This window comes from Sarcophilus harrisii, chromosome 3 (genome assembly GCF_902635505.1).
Source record: "Sarcophilus harrisii chromosome 3, mSarHar1.11, whole genome shotgun sequence".
NCBI lineage: Eukaryota > Metazoa > Chordata > Mammalia > Dasyuromorphia > Dasyuridae > Sarcophilus > Sarcophilus harrisii.
This window is the reverse complement of record NC_045428.1, coordinates 230236693-230255253: the sequence shown is the minus strand read 5'-3', so window position 1 is coordinate 230255253 and position 18561 is coordinate 230236693. Positions and strand designations below refer to the sequence as shown.

Below are 18561 nucleotides of genomic sequence, written 5' to 3'. Positions count from 1 at the left end.
ACTTTTTTCTAAATGTACATGAAGAGACAAATGGCAAGCCTAAGACATTAGGAATGAAAACTCCCAACACCTTACAGGTGAATATGTTTTTGTGACTAAATTCAAAATTCGAGCGAGAATACAGAGGCGGGTAAGATTAATAGAGTCAAAAGCTAACAATGGAGGGTATAAAACTTCTGTAATCTTCCAGGAAGCAGGTGGACTACTGAAGGGAAATAGATGAGGAGAAAAAGGAGGGACTAAAAAGGGAGAGAATCTTGTGGTGGGAGGAAATGTCACTAATAAAAATACTTCTTTGGGGAAGAGAGAGATCCTATAAAGAGAGATGGAGACCTTACAGTGGGTATTATCTATGGGGATTCAGTGCTTACAGAGACTACTCATTCTCTGTCTGGAAAAGGAAAATCAGAAATTCTTGTGACAACTGACATCCAGAACATTGAGAGGTATGGATCTAGACAAGAGATTTGAGAGTAAATGGTAAAAAAGTGATTAAGGGCAAAGGTAAGTAATAAAATGCACAATAAGAGATATAGAATCCTACCATGGGAGCAATGTCTTCTTTTAAAAAATCAATTAGTCAATGATTTATCTATTTTATTGTTTTTTCTCCATAAAACCAGCTCCTAGTTTTATTAGTTCATTTTTTTTTTACTTTCAATTTTATTTATCTTTAATTTCACTTTAATTGGTTGTGCAGTCATCTTCATTTTTAGTACTTATAATTTGAATTTCTTTCAATCAATATTATCAAATATCATCAAATGGTCTTTTTCTAAAAGTGAGGCAAAATTCTAAACAAAAAGGGAGATGGGGGAGCTCTGCAAGACAACAACTGAAACTGGAAGAAGAAACCCAAAATGTGTATCCTGAAGATTTTAATTCCATCGGGAATGTGGAAAATGAAGAAGAGCTAAATAAACATAAGGAACATGAGTCAAAGAATGTAAGTCTAGAATAGCCAGAGCAGATAATGAAGAGGATCAAAGAAAGAAATCTTTTTTTAGAGAAAAGGTGTGGGGAATGGAATAAAAAAAATATTAACAAATTGAAAGGGAGAGAGAGGACAATTAGCTATTTAATTGAAGGGGATGGGGTAGGGGGGAAAACCAAGGGAGAAAATGAATTGGCACATAAAAACAAGGAAGAAAAGGGAACTGATAAGGAAAAAAAACAAAGACCAGAGAAAATTGTAACATACAGAGAGAGGGTGGTTTTCTGGGGTGAGGGAAAAGAAATCTGGCAGGAATAGGGTCACTTTAAGAGAAAAAAACTGACAATATAATACTGTATATACTATACAGATGGCAGGTAGCAAGAAAAAAAAATAAAATGAAATGTAAGTGGTGGGGGAAACTTGTCTTGAGCTATTTAGAGAATTTTATTAAACTTTTGAAGAACAGTCAGTACACATAATACACATTCTTTCCCATATTAAGAGAGCACTCCCATAATTCTTTTGAGTTCCAATACTTAAAGCAGGAATGTATATAAAACAGGAGGAAAACTATAAGCCACTATTACTAATGAATATTAATTCATTATAATGAATAATTATGAATAATCAATGAATATTAAGAAATTTTAAACAATATCATCACGTAGATATCAGCAATTTGTCCAAGGGATTATTCATTATAACCAAATTGGAGTTACACTAGGCTTATAAAATAAGGATAGTTTATCATTAGGAAAACAAATCAACATAATAATTCATATTAAAAACAAAGTAAAAATCCGTCCCAAACAACATGATTATCTTTTTAAAGTTAAACTCTTTTATTCCTCAATAGTATTTTATTTTTCCAAATACATGTAAAGATTGTTTTCAGCATTCATTTTGCATGAATGCTGAATTCTTTCTATTACCTCTTCCCTTTCTAAGATAGAAAGCAATCTAATATAGGTAAAGTATATGCAATCATTTCACACATATTTCCATATTTGTCATGCTGTACAAGAAAAATCATACCAAAAGGGAAAAAAAAAAAACTAAGAAAAAAAAAAAGCATGCAAACAATCTATCTCCTCTTCGATAGTTCTTTCTCTGGATGGCATTTTCCATTCCGGGTCAAGACCATTCAGGTCTTGAATCATTACAATGCTGAGAAGAGTTAAGTCCATCACAGTTGTTCATTATGTAATCTTGCTTATTACTGTGTACAGTGTTCTCCTGGTTCTGCTCACTTCACTCAGCATCAGGTCATGTAAGTCTTTGGGAATTTTCTGAAATCAGCCTGCTTATCACTTCTTATAGAACAATTATATTCCATTACTTTAATATACCTTAACTTATTCAGCCATTCCCCAACTGGTGGGCATCCACCCCACTTGATTATCATAAGAATTACAGGGAAAAAAAAAAAAAAAAAACTTTGACAAAGTACAGTACTCATTAGAATCTCTAACAGTAAAAGCAGTGATTCTTTGTGTTGGGAATAAACTTAAACCTTTCATAACAAATCTGGGATTAAAGCAAGAATTCCTCACTGTTATGTGAAGTACTTCTAGAAATTCTGATTATAAGAATAAGATGAGGAAGGGATGACTGTTTCCATTTGCTGATGACATGATGGAATACTTATAAAATCCTTGGGAATCATCAAAGATAGAAATTGAAACATTTAATAATTTAAGCAGAATTACATACTACAAAATAAAAGCTTGAAAAAAACCCAACAGCATTTATATTTATTTATACAGAACAGACCCTAGCTTCTTAAGCTATGGTTTGTCACTTCATATGGGGGTTTTATAACATTGTGAGAGTTGCAGAATTATGATTTATTATCAGTAAATGTTTGATTTTTATACCTTTTTAAAAACATATATAAAATAAAGAAATGAAAGCATAGAAAGGACTTGTCCAGATTCATTTACAAAGTACTCCTTAAAAATAACTTTTTTTTTCATTTTTTAAATTATGGTTTTTATTTTCAAAATATATATGTGGATAATTTTTGACATTCACACCTACAAAACTGTGTTCTAATTTTTCCCTCCATTCATTCTCCCACTTCTACCCCAGTCGGCAAGTGATCCAACAATATATGTTAAATATGTGCCGTTCCTCTATACACATTTCCACAAATATCATGTTGCACAAGAAAAATCAGATCAAAAGGAAAAAAATTGAGAAAGAAAACAAATTGCAAGCAAACAACAAGAAAGTGAAAATATTATGTTGTAGTCCACATTCAGCTCCCACTGTCCTCATTCTGGGTGCAGATGGCAAGAAATAACTTTTAAAATTGTAATATTCAGTGCTCATGTTTGTCTAGGTTGTGCCACTATAATAAAAAAGTTAAATTAAAATTAATATAAAAAAGTTATTACCAAAAATAATTTATGCTTTTAATGCTATATCAATCAAATTACTAAGAAGATATTTTATAGACATTGTTAAATGTTAACAAGGTTCATCTGGAAGAACAAAAGACCTAGATTGTCAAGGGAAATGATGAAAAGAAGTTGGAGATTAAGAATGTCACTTTCAGTTCTTAAACCATATTAAAGTAGTAGTCATTGAAACCACTTAGTTGTAGTTAAAAAAAAAAAAATGAAAAGTTCAATCAATAGAACTGACTAGACCAGAGGAGAATCAGAAACAATGAAACAGTAACCCAGTTTGATAAGAGGAAACATAAACTACCTACAAAAGTTTTATACATTCAAAAATTGCTGGGAAAACTGGAAAACCATGTGGCACAAATTAGAATAAATACTTCATACCATTATTCCACAATAGATCCCAAATGGACCATCAATTTTAACATTAAGAATCATACTGTTAAAAAAAAATCATAAAGAAATAGATATACATCTCTTCAATAGGGGTTGGAGATATATTCCTAACCAAAACAAAAGATCAAAGTAATAACAGAAGATAAAATGCATAATTTTGATTACTTAAAACTGAAATGCTTTTGTATAAGCAGTATTAACACACCTAGGATAAGAAAGGATAATTTCTCATACCAAGGTTTGATATTCAGGATAAGTAAACAACAAATATTTACCAGATTATTAGCCATTCTCCAATAAGTAAATGGTCAAAAGAAATGAGCCAACTCTTCTCAAAAAAAAAAAAATAAAATAAAAAAAGCAAAGAATAACTGCAGTCATATGAAATAATTATCCAAATCACTTAAAAACAGAGATGTAAATAAAAATAACTAAGAGGTTTTTTGTTTTTTTTTTCAAGGTTTTTTCTTTTTGTTCTGATTTTTCTCTCCCAATATGGAAATATGTTAAAAAAAAAAAAAAAAAAGAATGTACATGTATAACCTAAAAAGAGTTTTTAAAAATTACTGTTTGTTATAGGTGAATGGCAAGGAAACTGGGAAAAACTATGATCGTGCAAAAAGAAAAAGATTAGGAAAAGCTAATTTAATGAAAAAGTTGGGGAAGCTAGATGAGGCAGTGAATAGAGCACTGGCTCTGGAGTCTGGAGGATCTGAATTCAAATTCAGCCTCATATTTAATACTTATTAGCTATGTGATCTTGAGCAAGTCACTTAACTTCAGTTGCCTTGCCCCCAAAAAAAGAAAAGAAAAAGTAAAGTGAAGCATGGTTAGAGCCCTTCTGGTCTAGGTTGGTATTTGGGAATATTTTCATTGAGCCTTGGGATGGAGATATCTCTAGGCATTTCCTGTGTAGACACATTTTTAAATTTTGTACTGGGCTGAAATCAGCCCAGTCCCTTTGCTGTCCCTTTTCTTTATTTCCTTTGGATTTTTAAAGTCATTTCATTAGCAAATAAGAATGATTTTGTCTCCTCTTTGCATATTTTTATGCCTTTAACTTCTTTCTCTAATTTTATTGCAATCAAGTAAAAGAAAGTAAAGAAGGGCATTCTTACTCCTTAAAACCCCCATTCCTTTTGCTTTTGATATATTTTTAAACACATTAAAAAGATCCCTCTCTTCTGATGCTTTTTAGATAAACATTGTACTTTCTCAAAGGTTTCCTGAATTTATTAATTATGTTGATTACTTTTTCTTAAATCTTGAAACATTCTCATATTTTTGATACAAGTACAACTAGGTCAAAAATGAATTACATCCTTGGGCAAATTGCTACACAGCCTTTTGGTCAAGATTTTTAAAAAATTAAATTTATTAATGGCATTTGTATGTAGTTTCCCTTTCATTGCTTTATCCTTCCCTTGTTTAAATATTTATACTATTTTTATCTTATGAAAGGAGTTCAATATAGTGTTTTCTATAAGAAATTCAAATGCTGATCTGTTAGTTTGAATATTTTATATTTGAAGGCAATCCTCTTGTCTTTGTGTGAATTCTTTTGCTGGCATTTATTGTGTGATAGATTCTGAATTTTTATGTCTTTACTTTATTGTGATTTGGTTGTTTGATTTTTCTATCCTCTTCTTAATTAGGTAGACTAAAGTTTTTCACTTTTAAAAATCTTTTCAAAGAACCAATTGTTAGCTATGTTTTCAGTTTGATAGGTTTTTTTTTTTTTTTAAATCTGATTTTCAATATCTTCTATTGTGCTTTTGAGGGGATTTATTTGTTGATTTTCTAATTTAAAAATATTGAACAGAGGAACAGTAATCCTCTTTTTCCCCATTTTAATGTATGTTTTTCACCCCAGAATATAATTTTTCCTCTCATTGCTTAATTGCATCCCAGAAATTTTAGTATATTGTTCATTTAATTAATACTTCTTTCTGTAATTTGTTTTTCATCGCAATCATTAATAAGAATTTTCTTGTAATTACACACCTCTCAGATTGGCTAAGATGACAGGAAAAGATAATGAATATTGGAGGGGATGTGGGAAAATTGGGACACTAAAACATTGTTGGTGGAGTTGTGAACTGATCCAACCATTCTGGATAACAATTTGGAATTATGCCCAAAGGATTATCAAACTGTGCATACCCTTTAATCTAGTAGTAGTATTTCTTATATCTCAAAGAGATGTTAAAGAAAGGAAAGGAAACCCATCTATGCAAAAATGTTTGTGGCAGCCTTTTTTGTAATGACAAGAAACTGGAAACTGAGTGATTGCCCATCAGTCGGAGAGTGGCTGAGTAAGTTATGGTCCATGAATGTTATGGAATATTATTGATCTATAAGAAACGATCAGCAGGATGATTTCAGAGAAGGCTGGAGAGACTTCCGTGAACTGATACTAAGTGAAATGAGCAGAACCAGTAGATCATTGTATGCAGCAGCAACAAGATTATACGATGATCAATTCTGATGGATATAGCTTTTTTCAACAAGATGATTCAGACCAGTTTCAATGATCTTATGATAAAGAAAGCCATCTACACCTAGAGAGAAGACTGTGGGAACTGAATGTGGATCACAACATGGCATTTTCACTCTTTTTGTTGTTGTGTGCTTGCATTTTATTTTCTTTCTCATTTTTCTCCCTCTTTGATTTGATTTTTCTTGTGCAGCAAGGTAATTATATAAATATTTATGCATATATTGTATTTAATATATATTTTTATTATATATATTTATTTTAACAAATATTGGTATATATATTTATTTTAACAAATATTGGATCACTTGCCACGTAGGGGAAAGGGTAGGGTAAAGGGGCCAAAATTGGAACACAAGATTTTGCAAGGATTAATGTTGAAAAATAATCCATGAATATCTTTTGAAAATAAAAAGCTTTAATAAAAATAAATAAATAAACAAGAATTTGGTTGTTCCATTTGCATAAGTATCCTTTATTTGTATTCTCTGAACTGATTACTATTTTTATTGCTTTATGGTTTTTTACAAGGTTTCTTTCATATTTCTGCCTTTTTACATTTTTCTTGTTGCATCTTTTAATTAACTTCTCCAATTCTAAAAGAGAATCATTTAAATCCCTAAGTATTCTGTGTTATTATGTTTGTGCTGCTAATTAGATGCTGTTCCATTTGGAACATATCATTTTAAGATAGATATTTGTTTATTGTTTATGGTTTCTTAAACATGATGCAGTTTTCTTTTTTATTTCCAATTATATTTTGAATTTTTGTTTTTTCTGTTTCTGTTAGCATGATTGGAGATCTTTTTTGGATTCACTTGGTGCATAATAAATTTTTTCTTGTATCATTTTAATTTTATATTTGTTTTTGTGTTTTAAAGTGTTTCTTATATAGCAGAAAATGGGATTTTGTTTTCCATTTTAACTTAGCTCTTTTTTTTTAGTTTTTTTTTCCCTTCACAAATTAAGATTTTTTTTTTTGTTTTTTTCTTCCATTTTGCTTTTAAGCTAGCACTTGGTCCCTATGTTTAATTTTTGCATAAACTTCTTTGAGGCAACATTTCTTTCAGGTGCTATTTTCCATTGGACACTCCCTCTCCCTCTATTTTTAGAGTTAACAAGTTCTTTTCTTCTCAATTTTTTAGTTTCCACATCTTCTCCTATCCCAGTTTCTTTTCTCCCTCTTCTTGTAGAGGGTCAAAGACAGTGAGAAAACTCTGGGTGAGGTATAAGAACAGAAGGAACCTGGCTGACAAGGGTTGTTTAGGTTCCCCATCTCCCCCAAGGGTTCTCAGCCTTCCTGAGAAGTCAGGGGATGGTGACAACTTGTGTTGTGATTGAAGCAGAGTGACACCAGGTGGCAAAGAATCATCTGCATACAATAGCAAGTTGTTTATGTGGTCCCACATGGGCAGTTTATACTTGGTAAATGCCCAGTGTTGTTTTTGATACATAAAAGTATGAGGATATAAAAAGGGGAAAGTCCTTGGAATAAACAGACTCCATTTTTCCACCATCCTTGGGAGTTCTACCTCATCACTTCTCTACTAGGAAGGTTACATTTTAATTACCCTGGCATGGGGACTCTAGAAAGCATGGTATGTTTTGTCACCCCATCTTGGGGGCTCTAGAAAGCAGGACACAACATCCCCTCTTTGACTTAATTTTTTTTTCTTCTGTATCATTTTCTGAGGATTTCTCTACTTTTCATTTCTCTTTTCTGAATCTATATTCATTTATTCATGATTTGTATCCCTTCAGTATCCTCTTTGTGTTAACTCATCGAATTAAAATTCTATAAGTACCCATTGATTTTTCTCTTCAAACCAATTTGTGTTATTGCTTTGTCGTCTTGTTCCCTGAATCATTTTTTTCTTTCTTCATTCTTAAAGCTTTCTATTATTGAACTTAGATAAATTAATAGCCCAGTAGTTTATACATATGACCCAAGTCATGTAGTCCATTCTGTACTCTGCTCTCACTGTAATTTTCTTTTGCAAACTTCCTGAGTTCATGCTTTTTCACTCACATGTATCCCGGTTACCTCCTGGAGCTTTAGTTTGCCTTTTGCAGAGGTAGAATGTAATTCATGAACCTACAAGATTCTTGTAAAGGAAATAATAACTTTCCTCTTTAATTCCCATTTTTCTATATTTCATTTTCCTGTTATTTAAAGAGTTGTTGACCTGATTGTTCATGATCTCGTTTTTTTTTTTTTTTTTTTTTTTTTTTTTTGGAGTGGTTTGCCCATCTTCTCCAGCTCATTTTAAAGATGAAGAGACTGAGAGACTGAGAGACTGAGATAAATAGAGTTAAATGATTTGCTTAAGGTCACACAGCTAGTAAATGTCTGAGACTGGCATTGAACAGTCTTCCAGGGCTAGTGCTTTGTCTTCAGTGCCCCATAGCTGCCCTTTTGCCTGAGGAGTTATACATAGTATTACCATCTTAGTACTCCTCTACTTTTATGTACTCTCTAGTTCTACTAATTAGTTCCATATAAAACTTTGATTGGGGGTGGTAGTGTGGTGGTAGAGATTGCACTGTTTATTATCTCAAGACATTCCTCCATTCTCTCTTCTCTCTCCCCGTGTAGCGGGCTGGAAATCTAGAGAAATATACTTGAAACAAGATGTTAACTCAGTGGAATTGATGAGATGATGGTTCTCTAGTTCACATATATACTTAGTATTTAGTATGGTGATGTAATGGTTCTCTAAGTTCATACATAATTAGTGTGCTGTAATGATGTAATTACAATAAGATATATAAGGGTCAATAAGAACTGGAAGACAGACATTCTATTTTTGACCAGCCTCATGGTGGCTCTCATGCCTCCTGCACTAAGATCAAGACTGGGCCAGAATAAAGAATGTAGACTCTCTTATTGACTATTCTCATGGTGTCTATCCTGCTGATTCCAAGGCCTTTCCAGAGGACCTCCAGAAAGCTAGCCTGAATGTTACATCCCCCGATCTCCCATTTCTTTTAAATTTCTTTGTCTTCTTGAATGCTTTTTAAAAAGAAATCTCTTAATGGTTTTGCTGATGTTTTCACCAATAGATTTCTTTCTCATTTTTTTTTTTTTAATTATCTCTGGAGAAGAATTTGTTTCATTACTTACTTTTCTTGGTAGTTGTATTTATTTATTTCCACCTTATTTCTAATATCTGGAGTATTTTAATGTTAAAATCATCTACTCATATGATTTTCTTTGCTAGACTACTACCACTTTTAAAAATTGAATATCCATCTTCCCTCCCCCCCTCCCCCCTTATTGGTGATGGTTTGCTTCTGGAGTTGTCTATAGGTTAATAGCTTTTGACTAGTACAAACATCATTGAATATTCCTTTTTTTAATTGAAGGTATTTCTCTTGGTTGGTTGCAGAATTTGTGTGTGTCACTGAAACTGCTAAAATTTAAACTCTTTATATCTTGGAAATTGAAGAGTAGGCTCCTTCTCCTTTCCCTTGAGGTGATCTGTTGATTTTTTTTTTTTCAATTTGTACTTTATTTTTTGTATTCAGAAGTTATGAGCAGTTCTTTTTTTATTTGGATGTTTTAATTTGTCATGTTCTTTGGTTGGCTTATGAGCTAATTTTTTTCATGTCTTCAGGATCATTGTTTTTGCTTGTATTGAGATCAGTTTAAAACAAAAATTACATTAAACATTTTCCTTTATGAATTTAACTAAAAAAGACAGCAGTTTTACATATATGAGGGTGTTAAAAACATATAAATAATGTATGTGAAAATGTGAATCCCAGTTGATACTGCTTGTTTATTTTTTTAAAGGTAAATATTATTTTTCAAACTGTGCCCCTTGTCTGTGCTTCCTCTTTTATTCCTTTTTTGAAATGCATAAATATAGTATACTATAGTTAGTACAGTCCCTCTTCCCCTTAAAAAACATGAGAAATTATGAGTAATTATTAAAGGAATGTTGTAACAAATTTAAGCAAACAGAATGAATCCTCACAATGGTATGATGTTTAAAAAGTTTGAGACACATAGTTTCTGGGTAATTTAATCATTTTATTAACAAAGCCAACATGGTTTTTGTTATGTTTTGTTTTAATAAAAAGAGGTCAATGAGACTATGGAATCCTGAAAACTGTTCTTGAGGGTGGCAATCAACTCTGATTGGGCAACAGTTAATGAGAAAATAAATATTTCAATCAGGCAATTGATTGAATACCATGAGGGTTTTCAGATATGTGGCATGGATCACCTAAGTCTTGGATTTGGTCAAAGAGACATCCATTTCCATATCACTTCTTTGACAAAAGGGAGGACCTACATTTTCCCAGATGTGAATAAACACAATGAGTAGAAATGCACCCAGTAGCCCAAACTTAGAATTTCTTTTACTGTCTGATTAGAGTGTGGCCTGGCTAAGTCTTTGCCTAATTTCTGGATAGGGAAGTAGGAAAGGGGGAAAATTTTGGTTCTGATTCACCAATTAGTTATTAATGTAAGAGAGAAGTAACTCATCATTTCTCTTGGTGGTCATGATAACTTTCTCTACCTTTTTCAGTCTGTTTAGCTCTCTGTCAGGTCACCAGGAGATGTCAGTGATCATTGCTTGGATCAGAGCTTTTTAAAAAATTACTTTTCTTTACGTTTTTATCTTCCTTGTATAAATTGTTTTTCAGTATGCATCATTTTTTATTTTTGAAACAATCTCTTATATAATTTCCCCATCCTTCAGAGTATGGGAACTTGGTTTTTCTTTAAGGCTTTGTTTTTCAGTTGTTTCAATTGTGTGTAATTCTTAGTGATCACATTTGGAGTTTTCTTGACAAGAAATATTTGCTATTTCCTTTTCCAACTCATTTTACTGGCGAGGAAAGGGAGGCAAACTGGATTTAGTGACTTGCCTAGGGTCACACAGCTAGTAAATAGTCAGTGGCTGAATTTGAATTTAGGTCCTTTGAATTCAAAGCTCAGTACTCTCTCCCCTGTCTCACTTAGCTGCTATTCTTTTTAGGTTAGTCTTTCTCCATTATTTTCTTTCTTAATACTCTGCTATGTTCACTGTTGATTTTCCTGTTGAATTTGATGTTTTTCTACACCAGCCTGTTTATGTGTTCAGCCATCTTTTATCTGTTTCAGGTGAGAATGAGATTCACCTAATGCCTATCCTTGAACTCACACCCCTTCCTCCTTTTTTTGTAACCTCTTATGTACCTGTTATGAGAAATAACATTTTCCATTATCCCTTTCCCTCCTTTTTATGCTACCTCCCATAGCTTTCCTTTTGTAAAATTCTCAGAACAGAACCAGTCCACTTCTAGAACTTCATTTTTTTTAAAATTTAAGAAATATCTTGTAGTTTCAGTACTCTCCTTACCATTTGGGGACATAAAAACATTATTAAGGTTCTAAAACACTTGTTTCTTCTCTGTCAAAATGATAGCAGTTTCTTACTTCTCCTTCAAATTTCACATCCTTTTTTGGTTTATTTTGACTTATTTTACATTTTAAATTCTCTGCTTAACTACTTTTTCATCAGTAATGCTTGAAAATCTTCCACTGAAGTTCTACTACCTCCCCCCACATACTTTATTGCCCTCTTAGAATTTTATTTTGCTTTGTCTGATAAATTTGACTCCATTCTCCATATATTTGAGAAATTAGGTTTTTATTAGATACTTGCTATAAAAAAAATTTTACCTCTAGCTTTCTCCTTTCTAATTTTAATTGTATTTGTTTTGTTTATGCAAAAACTTTCTAATTTTATGTAATCAAAATGATTCATTTTATGCTTTGTAATGTTTTCTTGTAGCTTGTTTGGTTTTAAATTCTTCCCTTATCCATAGATCTCATAGGTAATCTATTCCATCTAATTCTAATTTGCTATTATCACCTTTTATGTATAAATGATGCCCCTATTTTGACCTTATCTTAGTATATAATGTGTGAGACATTGAGCTCTTCCTAATTTTTGCCCTACCGTTTTCTAATTTTCCCAGCAGTTTTCCTCAAATAATGAATTTTTGTTCCCAAAACTTAGATCTTTGGCTTTTATCAAACACTATATTACCATGGTCATTTACTACTGTATATTGTGCTACTAATCTACTGATCTACCTTCTATTTATTCATCAGTATTAAATTGTTTTGATAACTACTGCTTTATATAATACAGTTTGAGATCTGGCATGGCTAGGTTATCTTTCTTCATATTTGTTTTCATTAATTCCTTTTTTACTAATATTCTGATAATTCTTTTGATATTCCTTTGATATATTTTGTTTTTTCCAGATGAATTTTTATTATTTTTTCAAATTATATAAAATATTTTTTGTTCATTTGATTGGTATGGCACTGAGTAAGTAGATTCATTTAGGTAGAATGATCATTTTTATTATATTAGCCCAGCCTACCCATGAACTATTACTATTTTTCTGGGTGTTTAGATCTGATTTAATTTGGGTAAAAATTTTTGTAATTGTGTTTATATTAGTTCCTGTTTTTTTGTCTTGGCAAATAAACTCCCAAGTATTTTTATTGTCTACAATTACTTTTATAGAATTTCTCTTTTTAGTCTAATATGTATTTATGTATGTGTGTGTGGAAGAGTTACTCTCCCTGCCAAGAGGTGAATAAACATAAAATTTCCATTACTTGGTAATTATCTTGTAAGAGCAGCTTGTTGGTACAATGCCTGCTCTGGAATCAGGAGGAAGCAAGTTCAAATTCTTCCTGAGACATTTAATAGCTTTGATCTTGATCAAGTTATTTAATCCTGTTTGCTTCAGTTTCTTCATTTTTAGAATGGGCTGGGGAAGAAAATAGCAAACCACTCTAGTATCTTTGCTAAGAAACCTCCAAATAGGTCACAAAGAGTCTGACAAGATTAAGTAACTACAAATAATTTGTTCAGTATTTTAAATGCTTGTACTTTTTTATTGCAGTGATATTCATGCTATGCATAGGAAGCTTATTCTCTTTTTTTGAATTTTATTAATTTTATTTTAAATTTATGAAATAAATAGCAGTAGGATTTTTAAAAAAGATACTTGCATAAGAAACTGCACATCTATCTTGTATAACTTGCTATTCCTTTTAAATATATAATAAAGTTATCATATACATTATTTTTTCCCTTCCCTGAAATGGCTACCTTGACTACCATTAGACACACACATAATATGCATTATATATGGCATATATATTGTATATATACACACTTTCCATATAATGTATGTTCATTCTTCTTTTTTTCAATTCTTTAGATGCAGATGGCATCTTCCTTCATAGATGTCCTTTGCAGTTAATATGGGTATTTATAACAAAGTGATTTAATTGCTCAAAATTGTTCTTAAAACAATATTGAATTGCTATATTACAATTACTGTATACAGTGTTCTCTTGGTTCTGCTCATTTTATTCTTCATTATTTTGAGCAAGTCTATCCAATTTTTAAAAAATTTTTATATAAAGCTTTTTATTTTCATAAAACATTCATACATAATTTTCAACATTCAACCTTGCAAAACTGTGTTCCAATTCTTTTTACTCCCTCCCCTAGACTGCAAGTAATCCAATATATGTTAAATATGTGTATTTCTTCCATACATATTCCATAATTATCATGCTGCTCAAGAAAAATCTAATCAAAAAGGGAAAAAAAAATTAAAAAGACAAAAGGCAAACAAACAGCAACAAAAAAGTGAAAATACTATGTGATCCACATTCAGTGATCCACATTCAGTGATCCCACACTCAGACCCCACAGTCCTCTCTTTGGGTGCAGATGGCTCTCTTCATCACAAGACCATTGGAACTGGCCTGAATCATCTCTCCATTGGAAAGAGCCACTTCTGTCAAAGTTGATCATTGTATAATCTTGTTCTTGCTGTGTACAATGTTCTCTTTCTACTCACTTCACTTAGCATCAGTTCTTGTAAGTCTCTCCAGGCCTCTGAAATCATCCTGCTGATGATGGCCATCCACTCATTTTCTAGTTTTTGTCACTACAAAAAGAGCTGCCACAAACATTTTTGTATATTTAGGTTCTTTCTTTCCTTTTTTATGATCTCTTTGGGATACAGGCCCATTAGAAACATTGCTGGATTAAAATAGCCCTTTGGGCATAGTTCCAATCTATTCTCAAAGTGGTTAGATCAGTTCACAATGCCACCAACAACATTCATTATTATCTTTTTCTGTCAGCCTATCTGAGAAGTGTGTAATAGTATCTAAGAGTTGTCTTAGTTTGCATTTCTTTGATCAACAGTGATTTATAGTATTTTTTCATATTACTAGAAATAGTTTTAATTGCTTCATCTGAAAATTGACTGTTCATATTCTTTGACAATTTGTCAATTGGAGAATGGCTTGTGTTCCTATAAATTTGAGTCAGTTCTTTATGTATTTTAGAAATGAGGCCTTTATCTGAACTCTTGTATGTAAAATTTTTTCCCCAGTTTACTAAGGAAACTTATTCTCTAAGTAAATTTGTTTAAATGTTGTTTATGTAGTTTTCATAAGTGAATCAAAAACTTTTAGGAATGTACACCGCACTGTAGATCATGATAATTTCTAATCTTTAAAGGTATGTATTATCTTTATCTTTTACTTTTCTGTATTTTGTGACCTTACAGTCACTAATTTCACTCTGGAAAAATTTCAAAGTAATATAATTAAAATACTGTTATTATATCTAGCACAGTCAAAAATAAAAAAAAAAAGCTGTTGGCTAGAAAGCTTTGTTTGTTATGTGTGGAGAGGGAACATAAGGTCAAATTTATTTCCTAAAGAGAGCTAGCAATTTTTATGTAGCTGCAGAAGAAAATAATAAAGTCTTTCCCCCCCAAAAGCCCAAGTTATTTATTTTAGTTTTGTTCTCTGAAGAAATTTTCTAAGTTCCTCCTCTAGCTAAGACAAATGTTTTCCAACTTAAAGAGAAACAGAACTTTGAAGGTTGATGTTTACTTAGGAAAGTATAAATTAACATTATCAATATTGTGTTGTATTTCTTAATTATATTTTTATCTGGTATACCTAGCACTTGCTGACCTAGAGTTTTTGATACCTCTGACAAAGACCCTTCTCTATGCTTTTTCTTTCTTCTCCCCACCCTTAGTCCTCCTCCACACCATTTACTTGCTAAATCTTAAGAAGACTCTTCTGGCTTTAATTATTACTTTAGTGACAGTTACATAAATGCCATTCTTAGCTGCCAACAGTGCAGTAAGGATTTGCAGACTTATGCCTGGCATGAGTTTTTCAGATGTCTAGCTATGATGCTAAACCACTTGGCTCAAGACCTAGGAAAGAGGAAACTTGAATCCTTGTTCACCTGCTTAGTTGGGAGCTCTTCCCTCCCACTGGAAGATTATCTTATAAAAGAAATATTGGCATGGATAAGAATTAATTCTTAGACACAATTTCCAATGTACAGAGAATTAAAATAAAATTGATAAGCAGTTCTTTTGTTTTTCCTTCTGTGGTAATTTATGTATTTGTAGCTTAAAGAAGTGTTTCCATGGAATTTTAAGACATTGCTTTAATTTGCAAGAAATTTCAGAGCCCTGATGCCACCTTAGATATTGCGTCTAAACAAGTTGGACAATGATAAGATGAAGTAGGAATTAAAAATAGAACTGAAGAGCAGCTACCTGCTTTTCAACATGGTAGGCCTAAGAAATTAGGGTACATATAAAGCTGATCCTAAATTATAGGTTTGGGAAATCAAATCTAAGTGGGACATAATCTGGTTCCAAGGCTGGTTTTCATCAACTATGTCTTTGAAAGCTTCCCCCCACCCCCAGATGGTGTAGAAGAAAGTGGGTGCAGAGCTGTTCCTAAAAGTTCCTTATTACTCTAGCAGTGGTTAGGTCTAGTTGGGGAACTAGCATTGATGGAATGATGATTATGTATGATTGTATTCAAGCCTAGTCTTTTTCTGAAGCCCTCAAGATCAACTACTAAGGGATATATAAGTAAGAGTATTTTGTGTGTGTTTATGAGGAAAGGAGCAAAGTATAAGTCCTTTTACAGCTAATTATTGATATGCTTGGAGGAAGGCCGGAATTCTCATTAAGAATATATAGAAGATCGTTCAGTTCTCTATTATAAAGAACACAGCTCTTTTAAACAAAATAAACAGTAGTGAAATAAAATTGGAATATAGAATAGAAATTGAAGAGCTACTCTTGGGCATATTGATTTAGGGATATAAACTGTATATAAACCTGTGGTCTTGAACAAAATAGACAGTAGTGAAATAAAATTGGAATATAGAATAGAAATTGAAGAACTACTCTTGGGCATATTGATTTAGGGATATAAACTGTATATAAACCTGTGGTCTTGAATAGAGGGAAAAACAGGTTATAGAACACAAGGGGGAAGAAAATGTATAAAAAGCAAGAGAGCAAGCATTTTCAATAATTAAGTTTATTATGAAGTCATTCTGATGATTTCCCCTTTATGCTTTTTTTTTTAAATTGCTGGCTATTATTATTTACACAGATTTCTCCTCATCTATGGCAAAATATCAATTCTTGAAGAATAGATACTTGATTTAGAACATTCTAGACTCATCTAACAAGAAATTTCCATTCTACATAATCAAGTCATAAGCTTTTATAATATAATAATAACATAGTAATCATAGAAAATAAGACTAGAATAGCTATGAACATACTGTATTCTTTGTAGTACATTCTTCTGCCCGCCCTCCCCTAGTTTTGTAAGAGGTATTCTAATTCCTCCTAACATTTTTGTCAAGAGATAAAATGATATCATACAAAGGTATTGGACTATAGAGTAGACACATCTGGGTTTGAATCCATGTTCAGATAAATAATGGATACACTGTTTAATCTTTCAGAGGTTCAGTTTCCTAATCTGCAAAACTGGAATAATGTTTATATTCATTGCATTACAGTTATTGCGAAATAGTGCCTTGAAAACTTTAAAGATTTATATGAATATTATTTATTATTCAGAATTATTAAATGCTTTGAAGCTTCGTTTAAAGTAAGAAAGATTGTAAAGTAACTTCAGTTCTGTTTAAATTTTTTCAGGCACTGTTGGGATTGGAAAAATTGACCCACAGATATGATTACCTGTTGCCTATAACTCTAATTGATAGATGGTTTTCAGCATTCATTGTTTCAGCTACTGGAAGAAAACCAGAAGGTATGGTATTTTAAATTGTGTGTGTGTGTGTGTGTGTGTGTGTGTGTGTGTGTGTGTGTGTGTGTAATTACTATTACTAAATTCTTACTTAGTATGAGTTATTTAGGCTGATGGCTAATTAGGCTGTTATTTAGGCTAGATAGGCCTAGATAGTTAGTTAGGCTAGATAGGCTGTTAAATCGGTCATCTATTAGTAGGAAAGAAATATTAATTATGCAAAGAACTCTGAAGACTACTTTCAGTGATTATTCTTTAAAAGAAACACTGTTTCATTTTGAGTACCCAAAGTCTTGCCCACATAAACACTTAGGATTGTTGAAATATTTCTTTGTAGCATAAAACCATTTAGAAAGTGTCTTTTATTTTATGGATTGTAAAACATAAATTCATATTCAGGTAACTTTAGATTCTTTTCTCACTTCAGCCATTGGTTTATCAAAGTGTACCAATGAAACCCTTCATTTTAAATAAATTTTTGAGGGAACTCTTGCAGTAAAGCAGCTTTAAAAATAATTTAACAAAATATTTGCTATCAATGACCATAGATAATATAAGGGTTTTTAAAAAAAGTTTTCCATTCCCTTGTCTTGAATACAAAAAGTAAAAAAAAATTACTGGTGTGAAATGTACTTTAACCACATTTCATTTTGCTTTTTAATTTTTCTTGATGGCTTTTGTTTTTAAATCATCTTCATTTCTGAATATATCCCATATCATTCTCTTAACCAAAGATTTTTCTTTGTAACAAAGAGTAAAAACTGGGAAAGTAATTTAATGAAACCAATCAATATCCAAATTCTGAACTGTGTGACATTCTTCTAAGTGTCCTTCCTTTGCAAAATAAAGGAGAAAGAAGCAATTTAAAAAATTTATTTTCCCTTGTTAAAGTTGATCATTATAATTACAAAGTATTCTGTTGTAGTTCTTCCTATTTACATTGTTACAGTTATATTGTTTTCCTTGTTCTTCTTACTTCATTTTGCATCAGTTCATGTAAGACTTCATATACCTCTGTTGTTCATATGTGTTATTTTTATGGTATATTAATATTTAATTAAATTCATATACTATAATTTTTTTTAGCCATTTCACATTCTTTGGTCTTGGCTTTTTGCTTACACAAAAAGTGATGCTGTGAAACATGGTAGCATTTCTTTCAGCT

The 18561-nt window shown here is 31.6% G+C and overlaps 1 protein-coding gene across 2 annotated transcripts in view; it reads left to right on the top strand.

The window, feature by feature from the left end:
* NRIP1 (nuclear receptor interacting protein 1) overlaps positions 1–18561 on the top strand; it is a 137685-nt gene that overhangs the window by 30278 nt on the left and 88846 nt on the right. For both annotated transcript variants that reach the window (XM_023501102.2, XM_023501103.2), the window contains exon 2: positions 17285–17399. The gene's annotated coding sequence lies outside the window, so the exon portion shown is untranslated. The remainder of the gene's footprint in view (positions 1–17284; positions 17400–18561) is intronic.